The sequence below is a fragment of the Tamandua tetradactyla genome, chromosome X (genome assembly GCF_023851605.1).
Source record: "Tamandua tetradactyla isolate mTamTet1 chromosome X, mTamTet1.pri, whole genome shotgun sequence".
NCBI lineage: Eukaryota > Metazoa > Chordata > Mammalia > Pilosa > Myrmecophagidae > Tamandua > Tamandua tetradactyla.
Window position 1 is genome coordinate 104,198,763 of NC_135353.1, and position 7,992 is coordinate 104,206,754.

At 40.0% G+C, this 7,992-nt stretch overlaps 1 pseudogene; it reads right to left on the reverse strand.

The window, feature by feature from the left end:
* Window positions 1-1,303: 1,303 nt before the first annotated feature.
* LOC143670733 (germ cell-less protein-like 1) lies at window positions 1,304-3,243 on the reverse strand (annotated as a pseudogene).
* Between the last annotated feature and the right edge of the window lie 4,749 nt (window positions 3,244-7,992).

Below are 7,992 nucleotides of genomic sequence, written 5' to 3' on the forward strand. Positions count from 1 at the left end.
ACCCTATATTTTCTTTTGCTTGTCGGATTTCAGATGTTCCATCCTCCAGTTCACTAATCCTATCTTCTGCCTCTTGAAATCTGACTTTGTAGGTTTCCGTTGTTTTTTCATCTCTTCTACCATGCCTTACATTCCCATAAGTTCTATGATTTGTTTTTTCAGACTTTCAATTTCTTCTTTTTGGTCACTTCTTGCCTTCTTTATATCCTCCCTCAATTCATTGATTTGATTTTTGATGAGGTTTTCCATGTCTGTTCGAACATTCTGAGTTAATTGTTTCAATTCCTGTATCTCATTTGAATTGTTGGTTTGTTCCTTTGACTGGGCCATTTCTTCAATTTTCCTAATGTGATTTGTTATTTTTTGCTGGCGTCTAGCACTTAATTACCTTAATTAGTTTAATCTGGAGATTATTTTCACTTTTTTTTCCCGAGTATTTTTTTGTTGGATGACTTTGTGGTCTATCTGTTCTTTGAAATTTAGTTCAGCTTATTCTAGTCCTCTAGCTTAAGTTTTGTTTAATAGATCAGAATTTTTCAGTTCTTGTTTTTTCATTCCTTGCCCTGCCTTATGGCACCTTTCCCCCACCCCTTAGGAGGGTCTACTTAGGTATTATAGACCCCAGTCAGATTTTCCCAGACCAAATTGGTCTCCTCTCAGGAGGAAAGAGTCAACTGTGTCAGTTTTCCCTGATGGCGAGACCCAGCAGATTAAAAGGCTTTCCTATGAAGTCTCTGGACTCTGTGTTTTTCCTATCCTGCCCAGTAAGTGGCACTTTTCTGCCTGCAGGTCCCACCAGCATAAGGTGATGCAATACCTTTAACTTCAGCAGACCCTCCCTGCTGGTGATGTGGTGAAGACAGAGGAGAGATTGTAGGCTGCCTTTAATCGCTTCCCTTTTCCATACCCTTGGGTCTGAATTCCTTGAGGGAGGGATTCCACCTGAGCTGGGCACCACCCCTCTCCTGGGGAAGGCACAGGCTCCAGACAAGCTCTCAAACAAGCCTGTTTCTGCCTATGCCTGGGGCAGTGGATCCCGAGAAGCCTTGCAGCTGTATCCAAAGAGTAATCAATCCATAGAAACACAGTCACAAAAGAGAAAAAGAAAAATTCTTTTCAGAGCAGGACCCCATTCCTCAGGTTTGCCAATCAAGAGCTTCAGTTGAAAGGGCAGCCTTTAAATGCAACAACTCAAAGAACATTTAGAGGTGGCCATTCAAATTATTCCATTAGCATTTTTTTCTCAAATAATAACTTTACAAAGGGATAACTGAGGTTCTAAATAACTTTAGATATGGTAAAAGTTTAGACTACAAATTGAAATTGTATTTATTTGGTTACAGAGAAATGTGGAATTTACTTACAGCAATGTCCTACTGATGCCAAATCAAAAGCATGAGTCAACATCTTTATAACATAAGTGGTTTAACAGATATTTTCTTGACTTTTTTTTCATATATGCATAGAAATATAATGACAATAATAATAGTCTTCTGCATTATCTGCTATAATTCATAAAGCCTTTGTCATTGTTAGTCACCTTAGATGTGATTATCAGTATGGCCATTCAACTGAAGCCCTAAAAGTTTTCAAAGTGCTACTGTTTCCACTTGATGAGATTCTCAGTTTTCTGGATTTTCTGGGTGATGATTTTCAGTTCTCTTTTCTGATGATATATACAGGAAGTTGCAACAGATATATAAAGGGAAGATTAGAAACCTGCTATCCAAGTTTATCACCACTTGCTCATGATCCTTCTCAAGAATATTTGATATCCAGTTGTTCCACTACATATTAGTTTCCCACTACTATCAAAAGAGACCAAGTGTAGTGTAAAAGTTATGCTCCTTTGAGGTTGTAAACTGATTCAGTGTGTTGCATTTGAAAATGATTTATCGATTGGTATAAGTTACAAGGAGGTCAAAGCTGAAGTTAAAACCTGTCAACTGCCAGCAGTATTCATCATCTTTTGCAAGTGTTCTACCATACCTCATACTATTTCCTTCTAGTTCTTCTTTATTGATTTCTTGAGGCCCCACCTCACTGTCTTGTTCTGCCCAAAGCATAGCAAGCCTCTGTTATTTATACATGGATGATAGCCATTCTGAAGGTACTAGCAAATGTTGTTCAATAATTCTTGCAGAGGCCAGATCACTGATAATATACTGTAACCTTGAATGTTTGAATATTGACACAAATGGTTTCCCTTGACCAGTTTCAAGAAAGGTCATACCTTCAAAATCTTTTCTTTGCTTAGAAAACCACACATCTGTTTCAGTCAAAAGCTGTTTTAAAGGTCCATTCCAGGAAGGCACAAGTTAAAGAAACTTTTTAAGAGCTTTTTTTTAAGAGCTTCTTTTAAGAGCTGTGCATAATCCATTTCCACTTGCATCACAAATAATGTAGATGAACTGATGAGCTGTTTCATGACACTTACACTGAGTTCTTTAAAAAGTTCAACATTCTGGTAAGTTATCAAATTGTTTAGAAGCCATTCAAGGCACTTTTTCTTTACAGAATCTAATCCATAGGTCCCTGCTGAGGTATAACAGTCACATACAGTTTTCACATTAATTGTTTCCTTCATTGTCTCACCACACTGCTGTATTAAACCATCCTGTAAATATAAATAAGCACTGGAAGGGCCCATTTCACGTGGGAAAAATAAACTTTGAATATGTGCAACTGCAGCATACATGATGCTACCAAAATGGCACTATCTCAACTGGGATTTATTAAGATGTCATCTCTATATACTGAGCCAAATGCAACCTGAAATACTTCTATATCAATATTCTGGTCAGGAATCTCCAGTTCAATAATATTCATGCTGGATTCTTTCTAAGAACCATTGAACACACTAGAAAAGTAGCCAGATTGACATAAATATATTTTGTGTAAGCTCCACTCTTCTCCTAGAGCACAAATCTTAATGTCACTATTTTCACCATTCAAAAACAATGTTTGATAAATATATTTGGATATACTCTTTATTTTTTTCTTCCTTTGCAGTGTATTGAGGAGCCGCTGCTGCTCCATCCCCTTCCTCTTCATCTTCCTCCATCTCGGAATCGGGATGGCTCCACTTGGGCATGTGGCTGCCTGGGCAGTAACAGAAGCCGTGGCCTGCCCCGTCGCTGCCAGCCCCCGGCCTCTGGGCTTAATCCCCTGCCCTGGAACCGGCTCCTGCTGGGCTCGGCCTCCCCTGCTGCGGTGCAGCACTCAGCTGCTCAGCGAGCCCATGGGCGACAGCTCCCCGGGACTTTAGGGAGCGCACCTCAGGGAGCCCAATTGAGAGGATGTCCTGCCATGGCCAGGCCGCCGCTGGCCTCCACCCAGCCCTGATGCCTACACGGTCACCTTCTCATGAGCAGCCTCAACCGTTGCAGCAGACGATACCACCTCCATCCTTCACTCTGTCCATGGTGTCTCCGAGAGGCTGTTCTGTATAAATAGATTTATATAACCTGATATTTAGAGACAAGAACAAAGCCGATCAGGTTGGGGTTAAAGTAATTCAGAACACATGGGTAAGGAAGACAATGTCTATGTTTTAGAAACACACATACTCTTTGAGACCAAAGGAAGAAAAGTTTATTTGGTCTGGAACCAAAATTCTCTGTAGCACATAATCTAACTCAACCTATCTGTATCGCTCATTTGAACAACTGAAACATAGGGAGCCCAGAATAAGAAAGAGGTCCTTTAATCCTGTATAGCTTAATGTAAAACCAGGATACATCCTAGAATATATTAAGCAGATAATCAAAAAGTATTGGCAAAGTCCCTTGGGGGATGGGAGAAAAATTATGAAACTATTAAACTTTACCATCAGGAAATCCCAATACTGTGTCAGACTTGAGGGAAACCCAAATCAATAGGCCATGCCCTTGATCGTGAGGCTTACTCTTGTGAAAGCTTATGTAGGTAGCAGAGAAGCTTAGACTACCTATAGGCATGCCTAAGAGTTACTTCTGGAGGATCTCTTTTGTTGCTCAGATGTGGCCTCACACTCTCTTAAGCCCAACTCTGCAAGTGAAATCATTGCCATCACCCCCTACATGGGTCATGACATCCAGAGGTGAAAGTCTCCCTGGTGATATGGGAGATGACTCCCAGGAATGAATCTGGCCCTGGCACTGTGGGATCAATAATTCCATCCTGACAAAAAGGGGTAAAAGAAGAGTAACTAATCAAGTATCAGTGGCAGAGAGAGTTCATGTAGAGCTCTTACACAACGTCCAGTTAGACCCAGCTACCTATCATGACCTGCCAATTCCCAACCAGGACCATTCCAGCCAATTCTAAAAAAACATCTAGGGCAATATATAAGATTCCACAAGGGTTCCATGCACTGGAGTAACTTTGCAGAAATCTACAACCTCCAGCTGCATCCCTGGACCAGATAAGTCCTGAAACCTAGAGGGCCCAGCCCTCTAGGGGTATCTGATATAGGTATCTGATATCTCTAAAATATCAGATAGTTCCATCTCCCTACCCCATATTAGTGACAGATCCAACATGAAAAGGTTAGAATGGCCATATACCAAACACCCCTAAAGAGAGGGGTAGAAAGATCAAAGGTGATGGTGGAGTTATACAGAGAAGATAGGATTTAACAAATGATTATGATTGCTGAATCATTAAATTGATATTTCTCCAGTATCTTAGAGCAGCTAGAAGTAAAAACCTAAAACTGTGGAATTGTAACCCATGTCAAACTCTGAAATATGTTCTACAATGAATTGTGGTGCTGTGCTTTGAAATTAGCTTCTTTTTTGTATATATGCTATTTTTCACAAAAAAAAGAAAAAACGTTGATTGAGGTGATAAAAAAATATTTAAGCCTTCTAGCCCCCTATATTCTGGAGCAGCTAGAAGGAAAAATCTTAGAGGATTGAATAGTAGCCCATGACAAACTCTGGGATCTGTCCTGTAGCTACTTGTTGAACAGTGCTTTAAAAACTAATGCTTTTTTATTTCTTTGCTTTGTATACATGTTATACTATACAATCAAAACAGTTAATAAAAAAAAAGAAGTCTTTGTTTCAGTATGTCTATAGTCTGGCCTTCATTTTCTTTTTCTGAATTTTTATCCTCTTCCTTTGGATGGGCCATCATTTTCTGCTTCTTTGTTTATCTTGTAATCTTTTGTTGCAACTTGTATATTTTAATATTTTAAAATGTTAACTCTGGGATTTACTCCCTGAGATGCCTGTTTCTTGAGTTTATATCCAGCTTAGTGAAATGACATAGATTTTCTTCAGTGTTAGGAGCCAACAAAACCAAGCAAACCTGAGCAAAAAAAACAGCTTTCACAGTGTTACCAGTGATTATTTTGCCTGATGCACACTCAAATGACCAATTCCTAAGACACCTGGGTTTCAAACAGAGAAAAAGCTTATTACTAGGCATGTAGCAGGAGATCAGACAGTCTATCATTCCAAAGTCTGTCTCTCTGAACTGCAGTAATACTGATAGTTATATTAGAGAAAAAGATGGGTAGGGTTTAGGATAATGAGGACAGTGGCCCCAGATGATAAAATTAGAGGTGATCTAATTATTGAGCATGAGCAGATTGATTACATGCTTAGTCACATAAAGTATGTAAGAAAATGGTGGTCTTAATATGATGATGGGTATGATTTTTAATATTATACCTCAGTAATACTGATTTGTAGGTTAAAGTCTAAGCTATTGTGCATGTCAGACAGGTCCATTTTAGTTAGATCCAGTCTCGATTATCAAGATAACTTTGTAATTGGGGTAGGTTAGTTCTAGACTGACTCAATAGACATTTGGGGCTGTCTTTTGTGATTAGAAGACTCTAAAGTAGAAAAACCGGTACAAATGAAGGTTAGTCACAAGGTTTTTACAATCATAGGGGCATAAGGCTATACAATTGTAATCACAGATCAAGGGAGCTGGATTACAATTCAGAGATTTTAGGTATTTCCCTCTGTCTACTCCAATATACCAGAAAGCAAAAAGGAATATCTATATAATGATTCAGTAATCAAAATTATCCCTTAAATTTCTCAGTTACAACAGTCTTTGCAAATTGGCTTTGCATTGATTGTGCTCTCTTATTACAGTTCATCTCTCCTATCAAGAAGTCAGCCCACAGTGAATCAAAGTGCAGGATCTTCCCTGTCTTTTCTGGGCCTGTGTCTTGTCATGGGTCTTGTGCTTGCTAGTGGCCTTTAGGAGTTCCTCTTGTTTACAGGAATTTGAATTTCCCCTCTCCTCCCCAAGAAACAGACCTTCTCCCTCTCCTGAGTGTTCCTCTGCAAGACTTAAAGCAGGGTAAGCCTTTGCCCCAGGCCACTCAACTCAATTGTTTCCTACTCTGCTTTGGCTTTCTCAAACTGCTTTTGCCTGCAGGCCATGTCCTGGGAGGGGGACACACTGGAGAGGAGTTTCCCAAGTTATTCTTTCCAGGCTGGAAAATGGTCAGGAACCCACAAAGGGAGTACCAGTCAGCTCCAAGGGATGAGACAGGCGCCAGGAAGTGCATAGGGAGCCTCTCCCATGGCTCCCCAAAGCTGTGCTTTCTGTCCTTGGCACGTGCCCAGCAAATGCAGCCATTCAATGGTCCTTCACAGTTCTGAGGAAGTGAATATCTTGTATGTCTCCTCTGCTACTATGCGAGGGGCTAGTTGGAATTATGGCTACCCTCAGAGCACGGTCCTCAGGGACCTGAAATAGTAGCTAATAAAAAGCAGCGATCAGCCATCGGACCATAAACCCCATATGTCCTTTGGAAGTAAGTCTTTATGTCCCACCCTGGGGGTTTGAGTACCTCATTGCTGCCAACTGCAAATGGGAGACGGGCGATGGTCACCACCACAGGAAGAGTGGTATTCTCTGTAATATTTACCACGATTTATCCATCCTCTTCCTCCCGCTCTTTTTTGAATGCTGCACAGTGTTCTACTGGACCCTAGAGTTTCAATACAGTTGATTCAGACAGTCCTTGTCTGATTAATAGTTGTTCTAGTGGAGGGACTGATTCCCCGAGCTTCCTATGTCATCTTCCCACTAGATTAGCTGAGTTCTTGATCAATTTTCAATCCCTCTTCCATCTTTTGCCTACTCCAACCACTCAACAGAATTACCCACACCTGGGGATACCATCACTGCCCGTTAGCTTCCCACTAATTCTCAATTCCCTGGCTTGATTTCCCCTTCATTCTCAGAATACTATGTGGTTAGTACTGTAAAAACTATTCTACTGGGTGATAATACTAATAGCAGAGATCAGTGTCTTAGCTAGTTTTGAATCCTCAGTATCTAGAACAGTGCAATGTTCAACCAGCTTGGTAAATAAACAAACATATCATCATCCTTGCATCTAACCACTCATTCTTCCCTTCAGCCTCACAGGAAGTTTCTTTCCTTTCTGTATAGCTAAATCTACCAACTGTATTCTGAATCCCATCCTTTCTCACCGCCTTTGAAACATTGCTCCCTCAATAAACTTTTTCTTAGAACATATCAGTCTTTCTCATGGGCTTCTTCCTTTCTCAGTGTCAAATACGCATGTATCCACCACTAAAATAAAAAAGGTTTCTGTTGGTTTGTTTTGTTTTTGCATTCAGTTATGGCCTTTTTAAGCTATTCTACTCTCAGAGCAGTAGATCAGAAATAAAGAAAATTAGGTTTTGGTCTGCTTCCTCCCAATAATGTTGGTTTAATAACATTTCCTCTCGAACTCAGGCCTTTCCATTTGTAAAATGAGCAAACTAAAACCAATTTTCTCTAAAATTTCTTTCATCTCTACTGTTCTGGGCCTGATTTAACTCTTCAAATAAGGAACTCATATTCAGTGCCTCCATCCCCTACCCACCAACACCTTTGAAAACCTGCTTTTAGAAAAATAAAAAATAGCCAATTTACCAGCTTTATATTGCCACTATAATGCTGCATATCATATCACTTCAAAGTTTAGTAGCTTAAAATATAAGCATTTATTTAGTTCTTGAATCTGTG